The 16,776-nt window shown below is 43.6% G+C and overlaps 1 long non-coding RNA gene across 1 annotated transcript; it reads right to left on the bottom strand.

The window, feature by feature from the left end:
* Window positions 1-1,383: 1,383 nt before the first annotated feature.
* On the bottom strand, window positions 1,384-6,421 carry LOC142486588 (uncharacterized). Its single transcript, XR_012799047.1, has 4 exons — window positions 6,324-6,421; window positions 4,978-5,088; window positions 2,465-2,586; window positions 1,384-1,446 (listed from the first exon to the last, which is right to left on the bottom strand). It is a non-coding gene; the product is annotated as an uncharacterized LOC142486588 (long non-coding RNA).
* Between the last annotated feature and the right edge of the window lie 10,355 nt (window positions 6,422-16,776).

The raw sequence follows: 16,776 nt of genomic DNA, 5'->3' as shown, positions 1-16,776 counted from the left end.
TCAGTCCCACTGCAGCATATACTGTACCAGTGTGAAAGTAGGAAGGTACACAGTACCGGTAAAACAATACGTGCCGGTACTATGCACCATATGAATTATAAGGGGATGTAAATCTCCCAGTCTCTCTCCATATCCGCAACAGAGCGGGCTCCGGTCAGTGGCATGGATGCCCATATATGGGTATGCTCATATTTGGGCATCCCATGTCACTGACCGGAGCCGGCTCTGAGTATAGGGATATATGCGGAGACGCACAGGTGCAAGGAAATGGGAGGAGGCACGGTGAGAAACAGGGAGAGACCACAGGAAGATAGAGGGCAACAACTTCCACAAGGTACTTGTATGGGTATAATTGTTTGTATTTTGTGCAGAGGGGGTAATTTCAGATAAAATACAATTCTCCACCCTCTACGAAACAATTCCACTTTGTTCAGTAAGCCAGAAAGTCTTGGTCCCATGTGGACTGAATTTAATGCAAATAAGGTCCTTAATACACAAGTAAAGAATAAAGTTACTTATTCTCTACTGTAAGAAGTGCCACATTGCCCACTATTTGGGTCCTGTGCCCAGATTGTGACCATGCATGGCAGAGGTGAGATTCCCCCAACTCCAATTTGCTACACTCTCCAAGAGAGATAATTGTGATCAGAGGTGGAACTAGGGGAGGGTGTGAGCAGGGTCACTGCCCAGGGAGTAACCTGACTGGGGGCACGGAAATCTCATTTAGTGCATATGTTGCGGCACTGCATTGATTGACCGGTCAATCTGCACTGCTGCCTGTCACAGTGACATCCTGATCGGGCACTGTGATCAGCTATAGCACTGACCCAGGTGAGATAGTTCAGCACTTTACAAGGAGGGAACAGATGTTGTGGGTGACAGATGCTGGAGGTAGGCCAAGACTGTTGGCCAGAGTAACGTGGAGACTTACTGCACTCTGCATGCCCATCCTCTCCCTGACATCAGGGGAAGGAAGTGGCCCTGGGGTGTGTGTAGGTATGCCAGATGTCAGTGTATGCATAAGTAAGTATGCCTGTGTAGTGGGAGGTGTAGGGGCGTTAAGCTGGAGGACTTAAAACAGGCACAAAAGCACATAGATACCTCTGATTATACCGCACCAAATGCTGATAATATCATGCTGTAGCTGCACTTTACAGAAGATGATGCAGATGTCATCATTGGTTGGTGGGTTCATTAAATCAATCCATCATATCATAACCACACTGTGCATATGATGTACTGAATCAGTAACACCAGGAAGACATCTCCATGTTAGGAGTAGAGTTGAAGTTAACAGAATATGTCCAGCACTGTGGTGTGTAGCCCATAAATAATAATTGTGCACATTACCAGAACAACATACTGTCAACTGCAAGATCATTTTGCTGCTTGTAGCGTATGCTCATCCTGTACAGTGTTGTAGTAGATCCGTCTCTTCAGTGTTCACTGCAACAAAAGTAAGACATTGCATTAATATTACAGACGTTTGGGGGCTGAAATCTCACTTCGCTGCGGACAATTTCCCTTTGCATAAGATTCTTGTGATTATGTCAATGATGATCAATAACTGCATCATAACACAGCCGCTCTATACAGAAGATGTACTTGCTCTCATTGGTCATGGAGGTAATACGTCACACAATGTACAGATATAGCAAGGATTATTTCTCCCACTTGTGCATTATGGCATTATGATGGGAAATGTTGTGAGATTCTGCATTATCAGCATCACTGAATCTTTTGGAAATTAAGTGATATTCTATGTTTTAATGCAATATTATGGATGATCAGCCGGTAAAATAATAATAGCTTGCTGCATCTGTAGCCATGCTCTACCCATGATGTGCTGAACCAATGACTGCAGAGAGATTCAGAGTGCTAAACATGACTGGAACGCATCTCTGAATAATGGGCAGCAAAGCAGTGCAGAATAGGAGGTGAAAGTATTTAAAATGGAAGATCCTTAGCAGCTGTGTGGAGAGTAGACAGTACAGACTGACCAAGTAAATGGTAAAAGGAGTAACTTCAACATTACTTGGCTTTGTTCTCCACATTGAAGCTTTCCTCCTCTTTAAATCACTAATACTGATGCCATGTGTAACCTGTACTGAGAGTTATATAATCTACTGGCCTAGATGAAACCATATGATGCAAACAGGATCCATCCCACTCCAGATTCATAGAATTGAACCACCTCAACCTTTCATAACAATCACATAGAACTGCAGCTGTGCGCTACTGCACATGTTCTTGTTATGAATGGTAGTAGATGTGGTCCTTGGGTCTTTACTTCATACTGTAGCCACACTCTACTCATGATGTATTGAATCAACGAAAACTTGCATGGTTCAGATCACAGGAAGGGGTAGAGTAGAGATGAAAATATTCAATGTGAAACCCGTAGCAGCCGGATTGTGTGGAGTCAATAAAACGACAAATACTAAATGGTAAATGAGAAATATACACATTGCTTATCTGTCTCTGTGTAGTAATTTTCCTTCTCTTCAACTGTCCTTCAAATTTTCTCTTTTGCAAGAAAAGGAACACATGGCTTCAATATTCACTTCTGTTCTGCAGTCATCCCTCCTGAAATAAAAGTTAAGCATTGCATTGTTATTATGATAATACATACAATAAACCTTGCTCCAAACCATTTGATGCAAAGCAAATCCACCTCCCACCCACAGCGGTGCTCCTTCTAGAGCATGCATGTCAAACTCCAGTCCTCGAGGGTCCCAAACAGGCCAGGTTTTCAGTAGGGATATCCTGAAAACCTGGCCTGTTTGCTGCCCTCGAGGACTGGAGTTTGACATCCTTGTTCTTGAGCTTCTACCACGCAAGTCATCCATGTGAGTGACACTGTACTGCAGTCCTGGTCTGCACACAATCTACTGAATCAATGACATTACACTGTAAAGGCAATCTACAAGATGTATTAGTTGTCCACACTTCCGAAATGTTACTTTTATGTCCAAATCACTTATTCCCATGACCTGATATTTGTATTTGTTATTTATAGGATTGTCACAAAGAGTTGATGAGGTCACCAAATGATAGTATGTAGAGAGAAAGAGAGATCTCAGAACAGAGCCCTGATGTATACCCACAGACAGATCAATAGAAGACGAAGACATGTTAGCAACAGAGATGGAGAATGTGTGACAGGAAAGTTATGATGAAAACCAGGATAGAACTGTGTTACGGATACCAAGAGAGAGTTTAGAATATGAAGGAGGAGAGTGATTGAGAGCATCAAACGCAGCAGATAGATCAAGTAGGATTAGTAGGGAAAAGTGACCTTGGGAATTTGCTTTAAGCACAGTCTGTAGAACGAGCTGTACGAAAGGCAGGTTGTAAAGGATCCAGGAGGGAATGTGATTTAAGAATGTTGACATTCTAGCAATTAGGAGACAAACAGCAGGAGGGATACAGGGCGGTAGTTAGTAAGGCACATAGGGTGTAGGTTGTTTCTGAGAAAAGGGTGACCACTACAGGCTTAAAGTAAGAGGGTAAAGAGCCAGAGAATAGGGAGGAATTGAAGATGTGGGTGAGAGTGGGGACTAAGAGATGCAGTAAGGTGTGAGGGGATACGATCTAGAGGGCATGTGGTAGAGGGAGAAGAGAAGATGATTAGCTTCCAGCTCTGTAAGAGAAGAAAAGGAGTCAAATGCAGAAGGAGAATTAGGTAGAAGGAGAGAAGGGGGAAGGGACAGAAGGAATCTCCTTGTGGGTGGCATCCACCTTGCCTCTGAAGTAGTCAAATGCTTGAGGAGAAGTGAAGGAAGGATGGCAAGTGTGAGGAGAAGGTTAGTGGAGGGAGTCAAATACAGGGAAAAAAAGACAGCGTAAATTAAATTTGAGTGTTGATGAATGTGAAAAAAAAGTAGTGTGGTTTGGCCCCAGAGAGCAGCTTTATACAGGACTGGAGACATTTTTACTGTAGAAAAATCAAATATCAATTGTGTGATTTCCTTCATAGGCATTAAGAACAGCGAGTGGAAGTGTGATGAACATGTTTGGGAATTTAGCCAAGGGTGTGGGCTAGAGGGACAAGTGTGTCAGAGCCTAGAGGGGGCATATAGATAGGAGGATAGCATTGTAAGAGTTAATAAGATTGTTAGTTTAAGCGGAAAGAGAGAGAGAGGTTAGAGTAGATGTCAGAGGAGAGTTTAATTAAGCAGAGGCAAATCAGTGGGACAGGTAAGATGGGGTGAGGGGAATGACTGATTGTGAATGATGAGAGCAGAAGAGGTCATGTACAACTAGAGCCTTGTTAGTCAGAGAACGGGCATTCCAGATGGCATAGGAGAAGGGAAGAGAAAAGTAAGGAAAGGAATGTGGATTACATTAGATAGGTTAACACTCTTAGCAGGGAGGCAGAGGCAGGGAGGCCCGATGTGTATATGAGCAGGTTCAAGATTATAAGAGATATCCCACACATCAGCAAACATAGAAGGAGACACAGAGATAGGTGTAGAGAGAGACAGAGATAGCTCTATGTAGAGAGAGAGGGACGTAGAGAGAATGAGACAGATAGGCGCAGAGAGAGGGGGCGCAGAGAGAGGAGGCGCCAAAAGAGGGGGCGCAGAGAGAGGGGGCACAGAGAATAGGATATTAAAGAGTGCTTTTCATTGAGCAGTGCAGAAATAGCTGCAATAGAGGTCTGTACAAATGGTGCAGTGTGTAGACACATGCAAAGGTAGGGGAAGGAAAGAGGAGAACATGTGGATAAAAGCAGGAGTGTGGAAGTTAGAGAAATTAGAAAAGTTTAACAGAGGAGTGAGGAAACAGCAAGCAGAAAGAACAAGAGAGAGGTTACATTGGGATGACGTTCTGTGGTAAAGAGAAAATGCTAGGAGAGAGCTTTCAAATATTAGAGGACATGAATTGAGGGAGCAAATGTATAAATCAAAACCTGAGGGGGAGGTATAGCACGAAAGCTTGCACAGCAGATTATAGTCTTAATGTTGCGTGTACCTGTCAGGGTATTCAAGAAGTTAAATTCTCACAAGTGCAGAGTTCATGATGAAATGCTGAATCTAGTCCCCCTCCAATTTAATTTTAATATAACTTTTCCATTCTTCATTACTGCAAAAAGCAAACAAAACAAAACCACATTGCATTACTATTTTCAAAATGGATTGAATGGCATATTCAACAGTGACTGTGTGATGCCAATATTCCCCACTCACTCGTAGTGAAGCACATATTGTACTAGTGTTGAAAGTAGGCCGGTAGAGTCAGGTACGCAGTACTGATAAAACAATAAGTGCCCGTCGTAAGTACCAGCTCCGCAACAGTGCGGGCATCACATTAGTGACGTGGATGAACATATATGGATAAGCCCATATTAAGGCATCACGTGACCAGAGCCGTCACTGACTGGGTATACGTAAAGACGCAGGGAGATGCAAGGAAAGGGAGGGAGAGAGACAGGGAGAAGATGTGAAACGGAGGAAGGCACGGATGGAGGGAGTTCTTCCGAGCTTCTGCCGGCCTCTCTCTTTCACTGGTGCATGCCGGGAGCTGGTCCCAACATCCACAAAGTGTGTGTGTATTATTGGTTGTATTTTATGGGGGTAGGAGGGTAGTGTGTATATTGTGTGTGTGGGAGTATTATATTGTGTGTAGAGGTGCAGAGGAGAGTACTAGATTGTGTATCTTGTGTAAGGGTGTTGTGTATATTGTGTTTGGAGCTATAATATTATTGGGGAGATTAGTATTGAGGAGGTATTATAGTGTGTATTGTGGGGAGTATTAGTGTGTGTATTGTTTGTGGGTGACAGATGCTGGGGGTATGCAGCAATCCCTGCACTGAGGTCCGAGGCGGCTCTGCATCGCTCGCACACACTGTGGATGACCAAGCATGTGCCCATGATAATCATGGCCTTAGAGGGATGAGTGTGTCAGAGCCTAGAAGGGGCATATATATGATGGAGGAGGGAGGAGGAAGGAGGAGGAGGGAGGAGGAGGAGATGATAGCATTGTAAAAGTTAACAAGATAGTTAGTTTAAGCAGAAAGTGAGGAGAGGTTAGAGATAAGGGTAGATGTCAGAGGAGAGAGTTCAATTAAGCTGAGGTATCGAGTAGGACAGGGGTGAGGGGAATGAGAGGTGGTGGATGAGAGCAGAAGAGGTCATGTACAAATAGACCTTGTTAGTCAGAGAGCAGTCATTCCAGAGGGCACGTGAGAAGTGAAGAGTAAAGTGAGACATGGAATGTGGATTACATTAGATGGGTTAATACGCTTAGCAGGGAGGTGGAGAGAGAGAGGCAAGAGGCAGAGAGTGGTGCAGGGGTTGAGGAAGAGATGTTGCATGTACCTTATCAGAACATTAAAGAACATCAATTCACACTGGTGCAGAGTTGATGATGAATCCAGTTCACCTCCAATTCAATTTTAACAGAAATGTTTCATTCTTCATTACTGAAAAAAAAGAAAAGTAAAAAACATTTCATTACTATTTTCAAAATGGATTGAATTCCCCCAACAATGACTATGTGTTACCAATATATCCCTCTCAGTCCCACTGCAGCATATACTGTACCAGTGTGAAAGTAGGAAGGTACACAGTACCGGTAAAACAATACGTGCCGGTACTATGCACCATATGAATTATAAGGGGATGTAAATCTCCCAGTCTCTCTCCATATCCGCAACAGAGCGGGCTCCGGTCAGTGGCATGGATGCCCATATATGGGTATGCTCATATTTGGGCATCCCATGTCACTGACCGGAGCCGGCTCTGAGTATAGGGATATATGCGGAGACGCAGAGGTGCAAGGAAATGGGAGGAGGCACGGTGAGAAACAGGGAGAGACCACAGGAAGATAGAGGGCAACAACTTCCACAAGGTACTTGTATGGGTATAATTGTTTGTATTTTGTGCAGAGGGGGTAATTTCAGATAAAATACAATTCTCCACCCTCTACGAAACAATTCCACTTTGTTCAGTAAGCCAGAAAGTCTTGGTCCCATGTGGACTGAATTTAATGCAAATAAGGTCCTTAATACACAAGTAAAGAATAAAGTTACTTATTCTCTACTGTAAGAAGTGCCACATTGCCCACTATTTGGGTCCTGTGCCCAGATTGTGACCATGCATGGCAGAGGTGAGATTCCCCCAACTCCAATTTGCTACACTCTCCAAGAGAGATAATTGTGATCAGAGGTGGAACTAGGGGAGGGTGTGAGCAGGGTCACTGCCCAGGGAGTAACCTGACTGGGGGCACGGAAATCTCATTTAGTGCATATGTTGCGGCACTGCATTGATTGACCGGTCAATCTGCACTGCTGCCTGTCACAGTGACATCCTGATCGGGCACTGTGATCAGCTATAGCACTGACCCAGGTGAGATAGTTCAGCACTTTACAAGGAGGGAACAGATGTTGTGGGTGACAGATGCTGGAGGTAGGCCAAGACTGTTGGCCAGAGTAACGTGGAGACTTACTGCACTCTGCATGCCCATCCTCTCCCTGACATCAGGGGAAGGAAGTGGCCCTGGGGTGTGTGTAGGTATGCCAGATGTCAGTGTATGCATAAGTAAGTATGCCTGTGTAGTGGGAGGTGTAGGGGCGTTAAGCTGGAGGACTTAAAACAGGCACAAAAGCACATAGATACCTCTGATTATACCGCACCAAATGCTGATAATATCATGCTGTAGCTGCACTTTACAGAAGATGATGCAGATGTCATCATTGGTTGGTGGGTTCATTAAATCAATCCATCATATCATAACCACACTGTGCATATGATGTACTGAATCAGTAACACCAGGAAGACATCTCCATGTTAGGAGTAGAGTTGAAGTTAACAGAATATGTCCAGCACTGTGGTGTGTAGCCCATAAATAATAATTGTGCACATTACCAGAACAACATACTGTCAACTGCAAGATCATTTTGCTGCTTGTAGCGTATGCTCATCCTGTACAGTGTTGTAGTAGATCCGTCTCTTCAGTGTTCACTGCAACAAAAGTAAGACATTGCATTAATATTACAGACGTTTGGGGGCTGAAATCTCACTTCGCTGCGGACAATTTCCCTTTGCATAAGATTCTTGTGATTATGTCAATGATGATCAATAACTGCATCATAACACAGCCGCTCTATACAGAAGATGTACTTGCTCTCATTGGTCATTGAGGTAATATGTCACACAATGTACAGATATAGCAAGGATTATTTCTCCCACTTGTGCATTATGGCATTATGATGGGAAATGTTGTGAGATTCTGCATTATCAGCATCACTGAATCTTTTGGAAATTAAGTGATATTCTATGTTTTAATGCAATATTATGGGTGATCAGCCGGTAAAATAATAATAGCTTGCTGTATCTGTAGCCATGCTCTACCCATGATGTGCTGAACCAATGACTGCAGAGAGATTCAGAGTGCTAAACATGACTGGAACGCATCTCTGAATAATGGGCAGCAAAGCAGTGCAGAATAGGAGGTGAAAGTATTTAAAATGGAAGATCCTTAGCAGCTGTGTGGAGAGTAGACAGTACAGACTGACCAAGTAAATGGTAAAAGGAGTAACTTCAACATTACTTGGCTTTGTTCTCCACATTGAAGCTTTCCTCCTCTTTAAATCACTAATACTGATGCCATGTGTAACCTGTACTGAGAGTTATATAATCTACTGGCCTAGATGAAACCATATGATGCAAACAGGATCCATCCCACTCCAGATTCATAGAATTGAACCACCTCAACCTTTCATAACAATCACATAGAACTGCAGCTGTGCGCTACTGCACATGTTCTTGTTATGAATGGTAGTAGATGTGGTCCTTGGGTCTTTACTTCATACTGTAGCCACACTCTACTCATGATGTATTGAATCAACGAAAACTTGCATGGTTCAGATCACAGGAAGGGGTAGAGTAGAGATGAAAATATTCAATGTGAAACCCGTAGCAGCCGGATTGTGTGGAGTCAATAAAACGACAAATACTAAATGGTAAATGAGAAATATACACATTGCTTATCTGTCTCTGTGTAGTAATTTTCCTTCTCTTCAACTGTCCTTCAAATTTTCTCTTTTGCAAGAAAAGGAACACATGGCTTCAATATTCACTTCTGTTCTGCAGTCATCCCTCCTGAAATAAAAGTTAAGCATTGCATTGTTATTATGATAATACATACAATAAACCTTGCTCCAAACCATTTGATGCAAAGCAAATCCACCTCCCACCCACAGCTGTGCTCCTTCTAGAGCATGCATGTCAAACTCCAGTCCTCGAGGGTCCCAAACAGGCCAGGTTTTCAGTAGGGATATCCTGAAAACCTGGCCTGTTTGCTGCCCTCGAGGACTGGAGTTTGACATCCTTGTTCTTGAGCTTCTACCACGCAAGTCATCCATGTGAGTGACACTGTACTGCAGTCCTGGTCTGCACACAATCTACTGAATCAATGACATCACACTGTAAAGGCAATCTACAAGATGTATTAGTTGTCCACACTTCCGAAATGTTACTTTTATGTCCAAATCACTTATTCCCATGACCTGATATTTGTATTTGTTATTTATAGGATTGTCACAAAGAGTTGATGAGGTCACCAAATGATAGTATGTAGAGAGAAAGAGAGATCTCAGAACAGAGCCCTGATGTATACCCACAGACAGATCAATAGAAGACGAAGACATGTTAGCAACAGAGATGGAGAATGTGTGACAGGAAAGTTATGATGAAAACCAGGATAGAACTGTGTTACGGATACCAAGAGAGAGTTTAGAATATGAAGGAGGAGAGTGATTGAGAGCATCAAACGCAGCAGATAGATCAAGTAGGATTAGTAGGGAAAAGTGACCTTGGGAATTTGCTTTAAGCACAGTCTGTAGAACGAGCTGTACGAAAGGCAGGTTGTAAAGGATCCAGGAGGGAATGTGATTTAAGAATGTTGACATTCTAGCAATTAGGAGACAAACAGCAGGAGGGATACAGGGCGGTAGTTAGTATAGGGTTAGTATAGGGTGTAGGTTGTTTCTGAGAAAAGGGTGACCACTACAGGCTTAAAGTAAGAGGGTAAAGAGCCAGAGAATAGGGAGGAATTGAAGATGTGGGTGAGAGTGGGGACTAAGAGATGCAGTAAGGTGTGAGGGGATACGATCTAGAGGGCATGTGGTAGAGGGAGAAGAGAAGATGATTAGCTTCCAGCTCTGTAAGAGAAGAAAAGGAGTCAAATGCAGAAGGAGAATTAGGTAGAAGGAGAGAAGGGGGAAGGGACAGAAGGAATCTCCTTGTGGGTGGCATCCACCTTGCCTCTGAAGTAGTCAAATGCTTGAGGAGAAGTGAAGGAAGGATGGCAAGTGTGAGAAGAAGGTTAGTGGAGGGAGTCAAATACAGGGGAAAAAAGACAGCGTAAATTAAATTTGTGTGTTGATGAATATGGAAAAAAAAGTAGTGTGGTTTGGCCCCAGAGAGCAGCTTTATACAGGACTGGAGACATTTTTACTGTAGAAAAATCAAACATCAAGTGTGAGATTTCCTTCATAGGCATTAAGAACAGCGAGTGGAAGTGTGATGAACATGTTTGGGAATTTAGCCAAGGGTGTGGGTTAGAGGGACGAGTGTGTCAGAGCTTGAAGGGGCATATAGAGGATAGCATTGTAAGAGTTAATAAGATTGTCAGTTTAAGCAGAAAGAGAGAGAGAGAGCAGAGAGGTTAGAGTAGATGTCAGAGGAGAGTTTAATTAAGCAGAGGAAAATCAGTGGGACAGGTAAGATGGGGTGAGGGGAATGACTGATTGTGAATGATGAGAGCAGAAGAGGTCATGTACAACTAGACCCTTGTTAGTAAGAGTGGACATTCCAGAGGGCACAGGAGAAGGGAAGAGAAAAGTAAGGAAAGGAATGTGGATTACATTAGATAGGTTAACACTCTTAGCAGGGAGGCAGAGGCAGGGAGGCCCGATGTGTATATGAGCAGGTTCAAGATTATAAGAGATATCCCACACATCAGCAAACATAGAAGGAGACACAGAGATAGGTGTAGAGAGAGACAGAGATAGCTCTATGTAGAGAGAGAGGGACGTAGAGAGAATGAGACAGATAGGCGCAGAGAGAGGGGGCGCAGAGAGAGGAGGCGCCAAAAGAGGGGGCGCAGAGAGAGGGGGCACAGAGAATAGGATATTAAAGAGTGCTTTTCATTGAGCAGTGCAGAAATAGCTGCAATAGAGGTCTGTACAAATGGTGCAGTGTGTAGACACATGCAAAGGTAGGGGAAGGAAAGAGAACATGTGGATAAAAGCAGGAGTGTGGAAGTTAGAGAAATTAGAAAAGTTTAACAGAGGAGTGAGGAAACAGCAAGCAGAGAGAACAAGAGAGAGGTTACATTGGGATGACGTTCTGTGGTAAAGAGAAAATGCTAGGAGAGAGCTTTCAAATATTAGAGGACATGAATTGAGGGAGCAAATGTATAAATCAAAACCTGAGGGGGAGGTATAGCACGAAAGCTTGCACAGCAGATTATAGTCTTAATGTTGCGTGTACCTGTCAGGGTATTCAAGAAGTTAAATTCTCACAAGTGCAGAGTTCATGATGAAATGCTGAATCTAGTCCCCCTCCAATTTAATTTTAATATAACTTTTCCATTCTTCATTACTGCAAAAAGCAAACAAAACAAAACCACATTGCATTACTATTTTCAAAATGGATTGAATGGCATATTCAACAGTGACTGTGTGATGCCAATATTCCCCACTCACTCGTAGTGAAGCACATATTGTACTAGTGTTGAAAGTAGGCCGGTAGAGTCAGGTACGCAGTACTGATAAAACAATAAGTGCCCGTCGTAAGTACCAGCTCCGCAACAGTGCGGGCATCACATTAGTGACGTGGATGAACATATATGGATAAGCCCATATTAAGGCATCACGTGACCAGAGCCGTCACTGACTGGGTATACGTAAAGACGCAGGGAGATGCAAGGAAAGGGAGGGAGAGAGACAGGGAGAAGATGGGAAACGGAGGGAGGCACGGATGGAGAGAGGGAGTTCTTCCGAGCTTCTGCTGGCCTCTCTCTTTCACTGGTGCATGCCGGGAGCTGGTCCCAACATCCACAAAGTGTGTGTGTATTATTGGTTGTATTTTATGGGGGTAGGAGGGTAGTGTGTATATTGTGTGTGTGGGAGTATTATATTGTGTGTAGAGGTGCAGAGGAGAGTACTAGATTGTGTATCTTGTGTAAGGGTGTTGTGTATATTGTGTTTGGAGCTATAATATTATTGGAGAGATTAGTATTGAGGAGGTATTATAGTGTGTATTGTGGGGAGTATTAGTGTGTGTATTGTTTGTGGGTGACAGATGCTGGGGTATGCAGCAATCCCTGCACTGAGGTCCGAGGCGGCTCTGCATCGCTCGCACGCACTGTGGATGACCAAGCATGTGCCCATGATAATCATGGCCTTAGAGGGATGAGTGTGTCAGAGCCTAGAAGGGGCATATAAATATATAATGGAGGAGGGAGGAGGGAGGAGGAGGGAGGAGGAGGAGATGATAGCATTGTAAAAGTTAACAAGATAGTTAGTTTAAGCAGAAAGTGAGGAGAGGTTAGAGATAAGGGTAGATGTCAGAGGAGAGAGTTCAATTAAGCTGAGGTATCTAGTAGGACAGGGGTGAGGGGAATGAGAAGTGGTGGATGATGAGAGCAGAAGAGGTCATGTACAAATAGACCTTGTTAGTCAGAGAGCAGACATTCCAGAGGGCACGTGAGAAGTGAAGAGTAAAGTGAGACATGGAATGTGGATTACATTAGATGGGTTAATACGCTTAGCAGGGAGGTGGAGAGAGAGAGGCAAGAGGCAGAGAGTGGTGTAGGGGTTGAGGAAGAGATGTTGCATGTACCTTATCAGAACATTAAAGAACATCAATTCACACTGGTGCAGAGTTGATGATGATTCCAGTTCACCTCCAATTCAATTTTAACAGAACTTTTTCATTCTTCATTACTGCAAAAAAAAAAAAGTATAAAACATTGCATTACTATTTTCAAAATGGATTGAATTCCCCCAACAATAACTATGTGTTACCAATATATCCCTCTCAGTCCCACTGCAGCACATACTGTACCAGTGTGAAAGTAGGAAGGTACACAGTAACGGTAAAACAATACGTGCCGGTACTATGCACCATATGAATTATAAGGGGATGTAAATCTCCCAGTCTCTCTCCATATCCGCAACAGAGTGGGCTCCGGTCAGTGGCATGGATGCCCATGTATGGATATGCTCATATTTGGGCATCCCATGTCACTGACCGGAGCCGGCTCTGAGTATAGGGATATATGCGGAGACGCAGAGGTGCAAGGAAATGGGAGGAGGCACGGTGAGAAACAGGGAGAGACCACAGGAAGATAGAGGGCAACAACTTCCACAAGGTACATGTATGTGTATAATTGTTTGTATTTTGTGCAGAGGGGGTAATTTCAGATAAAATACAATTCTCCACCCTCTACGAAATAATTCCACTTTGTTCAGTAAGCCAGAAAGTCTTGGTCCCATGGGGACTGAATTTTAATGCAAATAAGGTCCTTAATACACAAGTAAAGAATATAGTTACTTATTCTCTACTGTAAGAAGTGCCACATTGCCCACTATTTGGGTCCTGTGCCCAGATTGTGACCATGCATGGCAGAGGTGAGATTCCACCAACACCAATTTGCTACACTCTCCAAGAGAGATAATTGTGGTCAGAGGTGGAACTAGGGGAGGGGGTGAGCAGGGTCACTGCCCAGGGAGTAACCTGACAGGGGGCACGGAAATCTCATTTAGTGCATATGGTGCGGCACTGCATTGATTGACCGGTCAATCTGCACTGCTGCCTGTCACAGTGACATCATGATCGGGCACTGTGATCAGCTATAGCACTGACCCAGGTGAGATAGTTCAGCACTTTACAAGGAGGGAACAGATGTTGTGGGTGACAGATGCTGGGGGTAGGCCAAGACTGTTGGCCAGAGTAACGTGGAGACTTACTGCACTCTGCATGCCCATCCTCTCCCTGACATCAGGGGAAGGAAGTGGCCCTGGGGTGTGTGTAGGTATGCCAGATGTCAGTGTATGCATAAGTAAGTATGTCTGTGTAGTGGGAGGTGTAGGGGCGTTAAGCTGGAGGACTTAAAACAGGCACACATCTCACTTCGCTGCGGACAATTTCCCTTTGCATAAGATTCTTGTGATTATGTCAATGATGATCAATAACTGCATCATAACACAGCCGCTCTATACAGAAGATGTACTTGCTATCAATGGTCATAGAGGTAATACGTCACACAATGTACAGATATAGCAAGGATTATTTCTTCCTCTGGTGCATTATGGCATTATGATGGGAAATGTTGTGAGATTCTGCATTATCAGCATCACTGAATCTTTTGGAAATTAAGTGATATTCTATGTTTTAATGCAATATTATGGGTGATCAGCCGGTAAAATAATAATAGCTTGCTGTATCTGTAGCCATGCTCTACCCATGATGTGCTGAATCAATGACTGCAGAGAGATTCAGAGTGGTAAACATGACTGGAACGCATTTCTAAGTAATGGGCAGCAAAGCAGTGCAGAATAGGAGGTGAAAGTATTTAAAATGGAAGACCCTTAGCAGCTGTGTGGGGAGTAGACAGTACAGACTGACCAAGTAAATGGTAAAAGGAGTAACTTCAACATTACTTGGCTTTGTACTCCACATTGAAGCTTTCCTCCTCTTTACATCACTAATACTGATGCCATGTGTAACCTGTACTGAGAGTTATATAATCTACTGGCCTAGATGAAACCATGTGATGCAAACAGGATCCATCCCACTCCAGATTCATAGAATTGAACCACCTCAACCTTTCATAACAATCACATAGAACTGCAGCTGTGCGCTACTGCACATGTTCTTGTTATGAATGGTAGTAGATGTGGTCCTTGGGTCTTTACTTCATACTGTAGCCACACTCTACTCATGATGTATTGAATCAATGAAAACTTGCATGGTTCAGATCACAGGAAGGGGTAGAGTAGAGATGAAAATGTTCAATGTGAAACCCGTAGCAGCTGGATTGTGTGGAGTCAATAAAACGACAAATACTAAATGGTAAATGAGAAATATACACATTGCTTATCTGTCTCTGTGTAGTAATTTTCATTCTGTTCAACTGTCCTTCAAATTTTCTCTTTTGCAAGAAAAGGAACACATGGCTTCAATATTCACTTCTGTTCTGCAGTCATCCCTCCTGAAATAAAAGTTAAGCATTGCATTGTTATTATGATAATACATACAATAAACCTTGCTCCAAACCATTTGATGCAAAGCAAATCCACCTCCCACCCACAGCTGTGCTCCGTCTAGAGCATGCATGTCAAACTCCAGTCCTCGAGGGTCCCAAACAGGCCAGGTTTTCAGTAGGGATATCCTGAAAACCTGGCCTGTTTGCTGCCCTCGAGGACTGGAGTTTGACATCCTTGTTCTTGAGCTTCTACCACGCAAGTCATCCATGTGAGTGACACTGTACTGCAGTCCTGGTCTGCACACAATCTACTGAATCAATGACATCACACTGTAAAGGCAATCTACAAGATGTATTAGTTGTCCACACTTCCGAAATGTTACTTTTATGTCCAAATCACTTATTCCCATGACCTGATATTTGTATTTGTTATTTATAGGATTTTCACATGTATTACTACTGTGAAACGCTATATACATTAATAGTGCTATATAAATAAATACATACACATTTATATATAATAATAATAACAGCATGTTCTTTTAAAGCGCTGCTAGTTTTACGTAGCGCTATACAGAGACATTTTGCAGACACAAGTCCCTGCCCCATAGAGCTTACAATCTATGACATTGGTGCCTGAGGCACAGAGGATATGAAGTGACTTGCCCAAGGTCACACACACACAAATATATATACATAAATATATACATATATACACACACACACACACACACACACACACACACACACACACACACACACACACACACACACACATATGAAAACTAACACAGAAAAAAAGAATCCCCTGAATAGCACTCTAACATACACAAATTGTATCAATAAAGGTTTATTAATCACATACACATAAATGGTTAAAATGAGGAGCAGTGGGGGGGCGTGGCCAAGACACCGAGCAAGCAAGACCTGTGTCTATACAGCTCCGTCCCAAGAGAGGACAAAATAAAGATAACTGGGACCAAGAAACCCCTCAAAAAATATTAAAAAAGCTGGGGGAAGATATCATACTTATGCTGAATGCCCTGGTGGCGGTGGATTACACACAAACCCCAAGTATACACGCAAAGACCGGGTCCCCTGGGCCTCCTCTCTCAAATTGCTGTGTGGCTAAGATGGCGGCCAAGCAGGACTGATTTACCTGGATCCGGCGCCAAACCCCGCAAGGTAGTCTCTCTGAGACCAAGGTCTGCAGACCCCCAAACCATCTGGGATCCAGAGAGCGGAGCGAGGATCTGACCGGCGGCCTGATCCGCATCAACCCGCCGCTGGTTCGGGCGGAGAGGTGGGTGCCGCGCGGGACTGGTGACGCCTGTTGGGCCTTTGATCTCTTCACATAGGAAACCGACGGGGGCCTCCCGCTCTGCGCGACGGCCGCACCTGATGTCGGGTCCCGGCGGTGTCTCATACCCCCCTGTCAAAAGCCACTTCACTAAACAAAGACCTACAACAAAATAATAAACACTGCTTAAAATAAAAATACTCTGCTGGTGCTGCTGGAGGCTAACTAAAATGGCCGTCATGGCGCTGTAGCTG

Source organism: Ascaphus truei, unplaced genomic scaffold, assembly GCF_040206685.1.
Source record: "Ascaphus truei isolate aAscTru1 unplaced genomic scaffold, aAscTru1.hap1 HAP1_SCAFFOLD_966, whole genome shotgun sequence".
Lineage (NCBI taxonomy): Eukaryota > Metazoa > Chordata > Amphibia > Anura > Ascaphidae > Ascaphus > Ascaphus truei.
This window is presented reverse-complemented; position numbering and strand designations above follow the sequence as displayed.